This window comes from Plectropomus leopardus, chromosome 2 (genome assembly GCF_008729295.1).
Source record: "Plectropomus leopardus isolate mb chromosome 2, YSFRI_Pleo_2.0, whole genome shotgun sequence".
In the NCBI taxonomy this organism is placed as follows: Eukaryota; Metazoa; Chordata; class Actinopteri; order Perciformes; family Serranidae; genus Plectropomus; species Plectropomus leopardus.
Window position 1 is genome coordinate 36,285,935 of NC_056464.1, and position 14,335 is coordinate 36,300,269.

Here is a 14,335-nt window from a genome sequence, read left to right on the forward strand (position 1 = left end):
GTGTGATCATGCAACTTTTTTCACAAAGACCACCAGGCAGTGATGACTAAGTGGGGTATCCTACAATGACCCATTTGTCTGCAGAGGGGTTTGGGATGTTGGCTGACCCTAAAAAACAGTGTGGCCTGCAGGAATGACAGCAGGAGTCTTCCCTCCCATTTTGACTAAACCTAGTTGCCATTTCTGTTCTGTGCGTTCAGTACTGCCCTGTGACCATAACGACATGGTTGGTGGTTTGGAGTCCTAATGTCTGCATACCCGTCATACAGGGCATCTAGTGTGTTTGTTACTATCAACACTTATGGTTGGGTATCAGGGTGTACATCTGGGTCAACAAGAGCGAGCGTAGGTTTTTCAGTGTCAGTTTCAAGAAAGTCTTTGGGGAATTTGCCAGCGATCACTGTGTCACATAGACAGGGGGCAGATTGCCCAGCTGCACGTTCAACCTGTAAAAGGTCATTGAAGGATTTGACCTGATAAGTTCTGTCTTTACGATGGAACTGTATTCACTTGAGAACCAGTATCCGACAACAGCTGTGCATTTCAATACTGCTAGCCCCTTAGGCAGTTTACAGACTGGTGGTGTATTCATGTAGGACAGTTTGAGATTAGCATGCTGTTTGTGCTTTTTTGAAGTAGCCTGCGATTGCTACAGTCCCCGTTTGTCCCAGGGAAACAGGGAAAGTTCCTAGTTTAACTTCTGAGCTGCAGGGTTCTCCATTCCCCACTTTCTTTGCTTTTCTTTCAACAATTTCCTTTTCTATGCAACTAAAACTGGGTTTGGTTCACCATCGCAATAGAGTTTGATGTGCCCATTTTCACAGCACAGGAAGCAGTACTATAGTTTTGGTTGGCACTGAGTCCTAACTGGACGCGAGCATCAGACATAGTGCCGCATTGCGTTACATCGTACACTTGCTGTTCACACTCAATCCGTTAAAATAAAACTCCATCACATCATGTAAACAAACCACTCAAGGATCAGCGGTGCACGCAGAGACATAACCTCTGCAAAGATGTATGAATACTTATTTCCTCATTATTCATATTCATAAAAGTACTATTATGGGTAAATTAAAGATATCATTGCTGTATCTTCCACACCACAGCAGCATGCGGACGGGCGGCGTCACTTGAAAACATGGCCATCAGAAACTCTCTTGTTCACGTGATACCCTGCTGGATGGCAGGCTTTCATACTCTGTTTTGACAGGAAATACTTGACATTATAGAAGTGAGATGCTCTTGAAATACAGCTTCATTAGGAGTTGAAGCCACCTGTCTTCTTTCTCACTTTTTGTCTCTCTTTCCTCTGGGAATTAACACACTTGTTTTCTCTTCTTTCTCCTCTCACTGTTCCTAGCTGTCCCACCATCTCTTTCTCATTTAACTCACTTCAGCGAGACACAAAAGAATCATTCATGTGGAAACAAAGCAAACAGGTGAAGTTAAACAAAGAAGAGTGGCAGGATCCAGCTGTTTCACACAGCCTTGCATCTATTCTCTCTCTCTCTGCCTCTTTCAGGAAGTCTACCATCTAGATGTTTGTCTCTTTTCCTGTCATGTGACCTCCTGTCCAACGGCACTAACAGCGGCTGTGCAAACATAACACCTCCGCTCCTGGTGTTACAGCCTGCAATCTGCACATCTTGGGTGTTGACTTGTGTTTGTAAGATCGAAAGAGAGGCTGAAAGAAAACACAATATATAGAAAACATTTAATTATCTTGTTTCTGCACTACACTACAACATCGGATGAATTATGGCATTGCATTACTTACATGAATATTTTTGCTGAGAGCTGTTTCTTCTAACTTTCTTTTTTCTTTCTCTCTGGTCCTAAAATAACAATCTACCATTTAAATAAATAAACTATTGAATATCAAACACTTACCGTGTGTAGACAGGAAATGTGACTTAGAAAAAAGTTTTTTGCTGTTTTCAGCAGGATAGACACCAATAAAAACCCATTATTTCAGTGTATAAGAGAGTTCATAGAAGCATCCACAGTGGCAAAATCCATCACTCTGAAGTTTGTCTCACTGTGTTCCCAATACCAGTCCGTTCTTATCCCGAAGTCATCAAGTACTGTCTCTTTTGCAGCGCTTTCAGCATAAGATCTCGACGCCAAAAAACACCTTTTCCATCTGCATGATAAGCCGCTGGACAGCGTCAGCTGAGAATACAGCCAGAGGGAACTTTTTACTGTGTTATTATACGCTGCAAGATTACACCTATCGTGGAAGCATGATGTGTGGAAGGATGGCATCAGGTTGAAATGATAACAACATAATATAAGGAGCATGAAGGTCCATATAGGGCAGGTGGAAGGAGAGGTGGATGGATCAAACAAACCTTTTCTTGAAACTGACATTGATATACCTATGCTCGCTCTTGTTGACCCAGATGTGCACTCTGATACCCAATCATAAGTACTGATAGTAACAAACACACTAGGTGCCCTGTATGACAGGTGTGCAGAGATTAGGACTCCAAACCACCTGCTGTCATTCCTGCAGGCCTCGGTACATTTACATGCACAGTGTAGTTTAGCTGCGGTTATAGCTTGATTAGGCCGTTTAATTGGACTACTGTCTTTGTCCCAGCATACAAGCACTTGGAGAGAATTGATTTATTGACGTAAGTATGTCCAATTTCACCATGGATGGTGGTGACATGTCCGCTTTCAGCAAGTTGCTTTGGTCCTGTATCATTTTTACAGTCTGATATAGGCTGCATCACAATCATTACTGTTTCTTAACAATAACTTCAGGATAGAAAATCGCCGCATCACATACATATAGTCAAACAGCACTAAGCAAACTCTGCATTTGCTGATTAGTTTTAAGCCACCTGAAAAAAATCAATATCAGTTTAAGTGTATGCTATATTTGGAATATTTTCACCATTTTACCTTGCTGTAAAACAGCCCTTACCAACAGGTATTTGAAGCCGTTACATCAAAAACACCAGACTCCACTGAGGAAAACTGTCATTTTACTCCACCGAATGGTGGAGTGTCTGGTCTACTGCTGCCTCCACCAGCTATTGTGTGAGGTAAAATGGAGCAAATATTCAAATTATAGTTTACACTAAAACATTTTTATCTGGCTAAAATATGTTTTGCAGCAGCCCCGTCCACAGCAGTACATTGCTTAGATTCTGTGCCAGTGTTGTGGGACTGTACTTCATGTATCAGCGGATGGGTGTGGCTGGGGTGTGACTTTTTTATTCGAAATAAATATAAAAGACTACCTTTTAAAATTGTATTTCCCTCACCTAAGCCAAAATTATAAACATAAGTCCTTCCTCAGTGCATAATTATTTTTAAAAATACTCAACCTGTTTTGCAGCACTACTTCCCCCTCATGGGTGAAAAACAGTCCCGATCCCTAACAACCAATAGGGAGCATGCGCAGAACGCTTAGTCCAGTTAAAGTCCGAGGTGTGCACATGATGGAGGTAACTGAATTCCAATTACGCTTTACATTTGCGTCACACAGCCTATTTTGATGAGGAAGCCATCATCTGCGTCAGCTTCTCGGCTATGCGGCCTATGACACGATCACTGTGTAAAAAGCGCCTCAGTTTTGTAGCTTTAGACACTGACTCTATCAGCAATAACAATGTACTCAACAGCATGACATCTGGCAATGTGGAAACATCACAAAATAGGTCAAACTGGGCAACAAACTCAATCGCTCAGATAATACAGGTTGTAAAATGGAGGGGGCATCAGGTCAGCCAGTTTATCTAAACCACTCAAGCTGGAGGTCAAACTGAAAGTGAGCACACTTGCAGTGTTACAATTAATCCCTCTTTGCACAGGAAAACTATTAAGAATTATGATGACAGCAAAACTGCAAATATTTGAAGAAGTCTGTAAATGGTGGTGGATGTTAATGGAGAATTAAGGTAATCTTTTTCTTACTGTTGACCTTTGCTTTCTTTTCTTAACAACTATGATCATGTGATTGATCTTGTGTTTGTCTCCATATGTGACGTACTTTTAGTGATGTTATTAAAACCGAACGTTCTGCTGTAATAAAAGACTCTGCATGGTTTAGACTATTTACATACAGCATGGCCACACTCACAGATAACCAAGCCTTCTACCCGCATGTCAAACAAAAAAACAAACCATAAACCATCTCGAGACGGATCTGAGTTGACTCCTTCAGGAATTAATAGATGTGTGGTGGCTGCTCGCGCTGATGCAGGTCTAAGGCTAACAAGCAGAGCTAGCTGCTAACAGCAACCATCAAACTCCAAAAATACATTCAACAGCTCCACCATCTAAAGTCAGAAACACACTGAGACTTATTTACTGCTGAATCAAAGCTCAAAACTCATGCTGACAGCTGATGCTACTCCAGTGTGAGTGTTTTGCAGGCTAGCTAAACATCTTGGCACTGACTATTTACTGGCATTTATCAACCTGTTGATGCTCATAACGCTCATATGGTCTGATAGCCCAACACAGACACTTTAGTCCCATCTCATTTTTTGGCTTGTCAACGTCTAGTCTTCATTATGGAAAAAGGTTGACAGCCATTTGTCATCATAGTCTTCGTTAATGAATAGTCAGTATGTTTACATGCAGAGTTAAGTCAAGTCATGGTTATAGCTTGATTAGGCCATTTTATTGGACTACTGTCCTTGTCCCAGTTGTCAAGCACCGTGGGAGACAGGATTTATTGACAGAAGCATGTCTGACTGCCACAGTAGGTGGCGATATGCCCCCTTTCAGCTAGTTGCTGTTGGACCTTCTTCCAGTTGATCTATTACATCTACCAAACAAGTTAGCAAGCAGTAAACGGGCTGCATGTTGATTCCCTTTTGCTGCCACAGCATAAACTGTGTCTCCTTGTCTGTCCAAAAATGTGTGGTTCTTGCTCTAGCACTTACCATGTTGGTACCATTGTTTTGTTTTCTTACTTTCTTCTTCTTCTTTTGTCTTTCCCGGGGCTTCTTCTACGAATTTTTGCTGTTCAACTCCTGGGTCAAAGCGCGGCGCAGGGACTATGGAGCATGCGCAGAATGCCTAGGCCAGTTCAAGTCCAGTTGAGGCATATACATGAAAGCATAAATGGACCCCCAACTGCATTATCTTGGTGTATAAGTCCGACACCCAGAAATTTAACTTAGTACAACTTCAGTCTGACTTACATGTATTTTAAAAGTAGTTTTAGTCAGACTAACTAAACAATACAGCTTTTTCTAAAATGTAAGCATACTTGACTGGTTGAAATCAACCTACTTGTCTGTGCCAACAGGATCTGATAGCAGACATGTTTTCCTGCTGTCAAATGAGCCAATAAAAAGGGATAAGAATTAGACTTATCCAGGGAAGGAGCATGTAGTGGAGATTTCCATTCAGAAAACACAGGACATCTCCAATGGGAGGAGCTACAACAGGAAGTTACTGATTAATCGAAAATGGTTATAAAACTTGATATGATTTACATCAATGCAGTGTCACTTAAGGACTCACCTGGGTCTCAAAAAACATTATTCACTCTAAGTTTTTCCCCTTTCTCCCCATAGTCATGAAAAGCCATGTCTTGAGCTAAACTGATCAGCTCAGCATGCATGTGGTTGGCCCGGTGACCAAAGAGAAAGTACTTTAGTAGCTTGTAATTAAAGCTTTGGAGCTTGAAGTTTAATTTCACTCATTTGCGCATTTTGTGTACGTTTTTAGTGTCATTACAGCTGCTTTATGTCTCTTTAGCTTCATTACCACTACATAAATTCCTGCAAATCTGGGCTTTTAAATGTAATGGGAATGCATACGATTGGCATTCACACCCGGGCCAAATGACTCTGCAGTAGTCACAGGTTTTTATCACCTCTGGCTCCTATCTGCTTTGATGGGAATACACCGGGTGAATGTAGTAATTTCAGCTCCTTAACCGGCGAGATGCAATGATGTGTCGTCACTAATTACCATCCATCTCCTCCTGAGCAGCTCTAAATCACCAATCCAAATACATCTGTACCAAGTTTAAAGAGAGACTGAATAAGTTAGAGATAGAGAAAAAGTAGAAACCACTGAAAATTTTTCAAAGACTTTTGTTCCTGTTGCCGTTTACTGTTTAGCTGTTCTCCCGTCTGTCTATGACGTTTCACCGACACACCAACAAAACAACCCCCACACACAAGGCAGACTCATGCGCTGTGGGAATGCAGCGGGTATATCTGTGTTTGAAAAATCCACATTCACAGGCTAATTTTGGTGGGAAAGCGATATTTGAGCCTGTTTAGACCTGGTATTAGCATGTGTTTCAGGGATCTGAGAGCAAGTGGACAACCGAGACCCATCACTGTTCATACCTGTCCCTTTTATGGGTCTCCACTTGTAGTCAGATTTCAGTACTGCCTCGCACACAGTTTTTACATCAACTCTTTTGCTAGCTGCTCTGTAGCATGCTCACTACTCACGTTAGCAGTTGTGTCAGTATAGCTGGAGATATCGTTGTCAGTACAAACAACATGTCTCTCTCCAAAGGGCAAAACAAGGGATGGTCATGCATCACTTCATCCAACTTGACAGAAAATGGTTAAATTACAGAGCATTAGCATGCTGTCACCAAAACAACCACCACGCCCTGCGCCGATGACGTGGTCCTTGTTTGAGACACATCAGGACGGCGTGAGCTCTTACATCACAAAACATATGCGGTCGATAGCATCCCAGACCACCTCAGCAAGTGGTTTGAGTGATTGGATTGGAAATGCGTTGGTTCGTACCTGTATTTAGCACTATCCAGATCAGATCACCTGAGATACATGTTGATGCCAGGTCTAAGCAGGGTTTTTGTCATCGTTGTGTTTCTCTCTGTAGTTATTCCATGTCTTTTAGTTTTGGCTTTTTGTAGCCATTGCGAGTTTCTTTGTGTCTTTTTGCAGTTGTATTGCATCTCTTTTTAGTCGTTTTGTGCTTCTCTGTGGTCATTTCAAGTCTTCCTGACTGTGGTACGTGTGAAATGTGATGTGTTTATTACAGAATTTGCTGAGCTTCGTTCGCAGCACAAGTCAATGCTAGTTTGTCAGCTGATCAGTTCTAAAAATTGCAGGGAGGAATTACACAAGCCGAATACACTCTTTGTGCAATCTTGGACTCAAGTTAAACTTTAACAGTCATGTCAAATCAATTACAAAGTCTGCATTCTTGCATCTTAAAAACATAGTGAGAATCAGAGGATTTGTGTCCATGCAGGGCTTTGAGAGGCAAATCTGTGCTTTCATTTCCAGCAGGTAAGATTAATGTAATTCAATTTAAACGGAGAGAACTTCTGCTGCTTAACGGTGCATTTTTTCAACAGCCTACAGGACTGAAATACATCTCTGAATGTCTTTTACTATGCGAACAATCTTTGCCTCTCAGGTCATCAGTTAGAGCACTGCTACCTGTTCCCAGAGTGCAACTAGACTCAACATGGAGAAGCAACATTAGTCACTGTGCACCACAGAGCTGGAATACATTTCCAGTGGATATCAGACTTGCACCAACCTTGACCTCCTTTAAATCCAGGGTAAACATTTTTCTGTTCTGTGCTGCCTGAACCTTAAACACTCATCACAGACTATCTGTCCTTCTGTCCCACATTTATGTGGGATTATACTGATACTGATTACTTTAAAAAATATTTTTTGCATTATGTAAAGCACTTTGAATGAACTTTGTGTCTAAAATGTGCAATACAAATGTACAAATGTTTTGGAAAGAAAATGTTTTGGCTTTCTGCAAACCATGATTGTGTCGTACAGATCATAACAACGTTTCTGAATTAACGTGGTATATGAGATGACTTTGTCATCCAGAGGTGGAGAAGATGGTGAATGGTGTGACACTTAGGTGAGATGTCTGCCAGGCTGCCTTTTTAGGCACCAACGTCAGTGTTTTTTATCGACCTGCCACTTTTTCACTGGCAGCCTTTTAGGCACCAAGCAAGGGTGTTTTTTGCAACCCGTGAGCTGTATTTTTGTCTTTGATGGGGAAAAAATGGAAAACAAATCTCCTCCTCCAAACACCTGGAATGAGACACCCTCTGAGGTACATTGTGATCTTTTGATAATGGGCTTTATAAATGAATCCCTCTTTGCACAGGAAAACTATTATTAAGAATTATGATGACGGCAAAACTGCAAATATTTGTAGGTATTTGTAAGTCTGTAAATGGTGGTGGATGTTAATGGAGAATTAAGGTAATCTTTTTCTTACTGTTGACCTTTGCTTTCTTTTCTTAACAACCTCTATGATCATGTGATTGATCTTGTGTTTGTCTCCATATGTGACGTATTTTTAGTGATGTTATTAAAACCGAACGTTCTGCTCTAATAAAAGTTCAAAGAAGACTCTGCATGGTTTAGACTATTTACATACAGCATGGCCACACTCACAGATAACCAAGCCTCCTTCCCGCATGTCAAACAACAAACAAACCAGAAAAAATCTCGAGACGGATCTGAGTTGACTCCTTCAGGAATTAACAGATGTGTGATGGCTGCTCGCGCTGCTGCAGGTCTAAGGCTAACACGCAGAGCTAGCTGCTAACAGCCACCATTGCAACCATCAAACTCCAAAAATACATACAACAGCTCCACCATCTAAAGTCAGAAACACACTGTGACTTATTTACTGCTGAATCAAAGCTCAAAACTCATGCTGACAGCTGACGCTACTCCAGTGTGAGTGTTTTGCTGGCTAGCTAAACATCTTGACACTGACTATTTACTGACATTTATCAACCTGTTGATGCTCATAACGCTCATATGGTCTGATAGCCCAACGCAGACACTTTAGTCCCATCTCATTAATGAAAACAAAACATACATTTTATGAAAGATTTTATTATCAAAGATCATTTTTTGGCTTTGTTACACTTAGGTGAGATGTCTGCCAGGCTGCCTTTTTAGGCACCAATGTCAGTGTTTTTTTATCGACCTGCCACTGTTTCACTGGCAGCCTTTTAGGCACCAAGCAAGGGTGTTTTTTGCAACTCATGAGCTGTATTTTTGTCTTTGATGGGAAAAAATGGATCAGGAGGAGCAACCAAGGCAGGATCAGTCAGACAGTCATGCAATAGATGATAATAATTGTAGTATGGACAATCATGATGACAAAATCAAATATATATTGTAAATGTATATGTCCCCTTGGAGACAGTAAAGAGGACAGACGGCATATACACACAAGAGACAAAGCTCAAGCACAGCCTTCATACAGTTTGGAGAAAATAAACAGAGAGTGAGAGGAGGGAAAACAAATCTCCTCCTCCAAACACCTGGAATAAGACACCCTCTGAGGTACATTGTGATCTTTTGATAATGGGATTTATAAATATAATTGACTTGACTCGACCTGTCACCAATAGCCAGAAAGGAGAGACAGCTTGGACGTGCTTTAGGACACAGGGTTTCAACATGGCATCAAGGTAAACACCTTTTTACCTTTTTGTGTTTGCTATGGAGCGCCATAGAAAAGCAAAGATGCTGTATCACTCAACTTGCCTTGCTTATCAAAAAACAGCATTTATGGACACTTTTCTTGCTCACCCTCTCTCGCCTAAAATCAACATTGACTCATCTGGGCACCCTTTGTACCATGGTGTCACAATCAATTTGACAATGTTGTAACGATTTATAGCACCTTTATCACATGGCTTTTCTGTCTCATTACCGGCAGATACATAAAACACAACTGCCACAGCAGGTCTCGTGTCAGAGCGCGGGGAAAGGTCAACGTGTGCAAGTGCATCACAGCAGAACACTCAAATACTTGAGTGCTACTGTGTTATCAGGACCAGACCACTTGATTTGATAGGCAAGTGAGCAGGATGTTTGGTACCTCGGAGCCGATTTCGGTGGTCAGACTGAGTCATTTGAATTATGCAAAGTTGCCTTCAGACGAGCGTGTGCGTGTTTGTGTCATTTATTTGAGTGAAGCTCAGTGTGCAAAATGCAGTGTGTGTGTGTGTGTGTGTTTGTTTGTTTATGGAAATCCTAAACAAATCTTGTCCTTAGTGCTTATATAACAGCCAGAAAAACAATGCCAAAGCATGGAAATGATGTGCTCCAAATCCGCTTGCCAGTTTGTCTATTTCGTGTGTGTGTGTGTGTGTGTGTGTGTGTGCGTGCGTGAGTGTTGGTGTTTTTGTTTTTATTATTACAGGAAGCATCTTTGTGTTTAAAGGCAACAAAGGGCAATAAAAAGAAGACACAGGCCTATGTAGAATTTGGCAATGATCAATTTACATGAATTGGTGACTTTGGTTAATTGTTTCTATTTAATTCCTGTGTGTGAGTGGCAAACTCCTCCAGTAACAATGGAAGATACTGCATACTAAGAAAAGCAATTGATGAATTGCAAATATGCTGAATGGTTGTTGATAAAATTAAGAAAAAATCAGCCATTATTTTAGAAAAATTTTAGTTGCGCCTAAAACAGTTTCCAGAAAACCCCCTCAAATTTTTCTCCAGTTTACAGTATCTCCTTTTAGGTCATGAAAATGTTATCATTGAAATCAAGACAAATTTCCAGAGTGTAAACCGCTGTGGTCGATACTAAACAAATAGGAAAAACGTTTAGCCTTACTTTTCGAAATGATGCATTCCATTTACACATTGTTTCCATTCCACAGTTGTTAATGACAAGCGTGTTTATGAAACATAACCCGTCTTTGCAGGGAACTTCACAGACAAGTAATTACATATTCTTTGTGTTATATAATTTGAGTGACAGCGTTTAAAATTGCCAGATTCCCACATGACATCCAAAGATCTCTGATTTCTGGAAAGAGTCATCGCTGTTGAATTTTTCAAATGTATTTTTTTGGTGCTTTGAGCACCACAAGCTGAGTGCCATCTAGTTTCATTATATTGGAAAGAAGGCAGACATCCTACCTCCAACCCTCGGCAACTCACACCAAAACAATCTAGATTGATTAATGGCAGATCTAGATTGATTAATGGCACTACAGGTAAGAGGAAAAATATGTGCTTTTATTTGGGAGTGAACCATCTTTTTAAAACATGTCACATGATCACATTTTAACACTGAAGACACAGATAAAACAAGGAGACAATACAACACACGTCTAGTGAATAAAAACAAGGCCTAGTCTGGTTGCTTTTTAACCAGGTTTAAAGATTATAGACACAGAAGCAGAGAGAGTCACTGTTGTTTATTTAATGGAATCATTTTCCAAAACTAGGAAGCTCTCACCATGAAGGCTGTCTCACTAAAAGGTGTTTTCCTCTTTAATGTCCCCTCTAACTCTTGATCTGGTTAACCTCCTCTATTAATATGTTAAAAGGTGTTCAGAGAATGTGTGAGGGCAACGGGTTCATCATGACGTGGTGGAAAGCAACTGCCCCTGCCCTCTGACAAATGCTGCCGTCCAACAACAAAACTTAATGCAGGAAGGTGCAAATTGGCCAGGATTTACAATCCATGATCTCAAAAACACTTCTTTTTACAGGGAAAAAAGTGTTTTTTTTTGTTACTTTGCTTTTCTACACATTATCAGATATTGTTATACATTGACACAAAGCAGTAAAACTGACACACCTCTTATCTTCAACCTGCTGCTCTGGCCCGTGAGCTTTGTTGTGCCAGTTTCTTGGTTAACTGTAGCACCACATGGGTGCTGACCAGATGCTCTGAATAGATAAAGCTCCATTATGGGCACATGCGGGTGTCCTGGCTCAGAGTGCACGTGGTACCCGGGAGCGTAAACTGGTATCAGTAATAAACATCATCAGCAAAGTAATGTCTTAAAAAATGTTTTTCAAGAATCAACATTCCTCAAATAGTTAATTTCAACACCAGGTGGATTTCTAAATTTAGGAAATGCAAATCTGAAGCTTCCAGAGCAACAAACTCCCCTGACATACAAACTTTTGGGTGTTGATGACATCTCACTTTTTGCATGAACAGTAGAAAGTTTTTCAAGGGTAGATTTTATTCATGTGTTCATATTTTTTATGTGAGGTGTAAACCAGCCTGTTTATAAAGAGTCTGTTTCAGCTGATACTTAACTTGTGGCCCATTGGCCTCATCACCCAAACCATTTTCTAATTCACAATAACAATAAAGTGACTACACTGGAAATTGTTTTTGTACTTTTAGTATACATAAGGTGACAAAGTGCATAAAACAGCATCAAAATAGAGCTTGATTATTTAAAAAAAAAGTGTCAGTGAAGGATCCTCCTCACCCACTCACAGGGGTCCTAGTTAAGCCTCTAATGTTGTAAAATCGTAGAAATGTCCTAAAATCCCAGAAACTTCCTAAAATTAGAGAAATGTTCCAAGATCCTAGACACGCCCTGAAATTCCAAAAACTTCCTCAAATCCTAGAAATATCTTAAAACACGAGAAATGTCCTGAAATCCAGAAACGTCCTAAAAGACTTCCTAAAATGTGAGAAACGTCCTAATATAATATAATCCCAAACCCTCCCTCAAAGCCACGAAATGTCCCAAAATCCTATAAACAATCTAAAATCCTAGAAACATGTATTGGGCTACTGCGAATGACCAGGCCTCTTGTCATTTTGCAACATTGGCCTCCAAGCGAAGTAAGTTGAGTATCTCTGCTTTATATATGTTTTTTAAGTAAACTACCAATATATATATAAACTTACCAAATAATACTGGCAACAACAAATGAATGAAGTACCCTAGTTTAAAAAAATATATATTTCCTTTAAAGTTATGCTGCTTTCATATGGAATCAAGGAGACAGGACAAAACATTCATTTCAACAGAAACGGTGATGCTTTGAGCTCTGTTAAGTTACGCAGGTGCACTGCCTTTTAATATATTGAGGTTGGCGCAGAATGAACATGCTTGTTGGCCGTTGGTGTAATCTTTGGCCGAGACATGGATGTGAGGCAATGCAGCTGGTGGCTTTTGTGGATGCAAGTTCTCTGATGCCGGTGTGGTGTTTCTGGGCTTTAATGGTGTTGATGCTGCAAGAAAGTAATTCTAGTGTTATTTAAATTTATATAGGTCTGAATCCTCCTGGTTTGCTTCCTCTCTAAATTCTGCTGTTTAGATCTTTTTATGTAGGTCTGAGTCTCTCGTCTAACTCGGGTGTGTTAACCTTATTTCTTTATTTGTGCCTCCCAAAACCATAACCTACATGTGAGAGGTTATTCTCAGTCATTACATAACACCAGTATAAAGACAAAAGTGAGATAGTGTTTCAAAAACAGGGGGGAGGGCTACATTAACTGCCAATCAAGGGCTCAAGATAAGATGTAGATATGAATTTTTTTTAGGACAGCGGTCTTGCCATCGCTAAGACCAACACTAATGGCAACGCCAACGCCATGCCTCGTTATGTGGGAGAGAATCTTGTTTTACTTAATGAGAGAATCATGGAAATGGGAAGGCAAAGCAGCTTTATTTTTATAGCATATTTCATACAACAGGGTAATTCAACATGTTTCACAGAGCAGTAAAATATGAAAAATATAAAAGGACATAGACTTAGGATAAAAGGGTAAAGAAACAAGATATAAAAGGTAAAATTAATTTCTGAATGATTTAAAAATAAAAAATCATTAAAACTAGTAAAAGTGCAGACAAGAGGTGCAAAGATAAAAATACAATTATTTTAAAAGCTTTTAAATTAAATTTGAGAATAAGTTTGCAGTCAGTACGGGATGGTGCAGGCAGTGTAAAAAAGGAATGTGTTTAGCTTTGACTTAAAAGTGTCTGACATCATTTGGGAGGTTGTTCCAGGTTTCTGCTGCATGATTATCCGTGTTTTGTTCTTACTCTTGAGATGGTCAGCAGGCCAGCACGAGATGTCCTGAGGCTTACCAGAAGGTTTATATGGCACATGCATGTCAGATATATATTTTGGTACTGAGCCTCAGAGTGATTTATAGACAAGCAGCAAGAATTTGAAATCACTTCTCTGGGTAACAAGAGTAAGGATTTTAGAATCAGAGTAATGTGGTCATATTTCCTAGATTTTGTCAGGACCCTCGCATCGGTATTCTGATTAAGCTGAATTTGAGCAGCTTGTTTTGAGAGGTCACAAAAATGAAAATTCAGCCATTATCTACTCACCCTCATGCTGATGGAAAGTCAGGTGAAGTTTCATAACCCAAAAAACACTGCCAGAGTTTCATGGGGAAAAGGCATTGCACTCATCGGTCAAACAATTGCAGCAAATAGTGTCCAGGATTCAAATGTTGTTAAAACCACAAAATGTGTCCAAACTGCTCGTCCAAAGTAATCCAAGTGTCCTGAAGCCCCAACGTGCTAAGATGTTTTGAAAAACATCTCTGGCGTCATGTTTTTAGCCTTGTTGCAGTC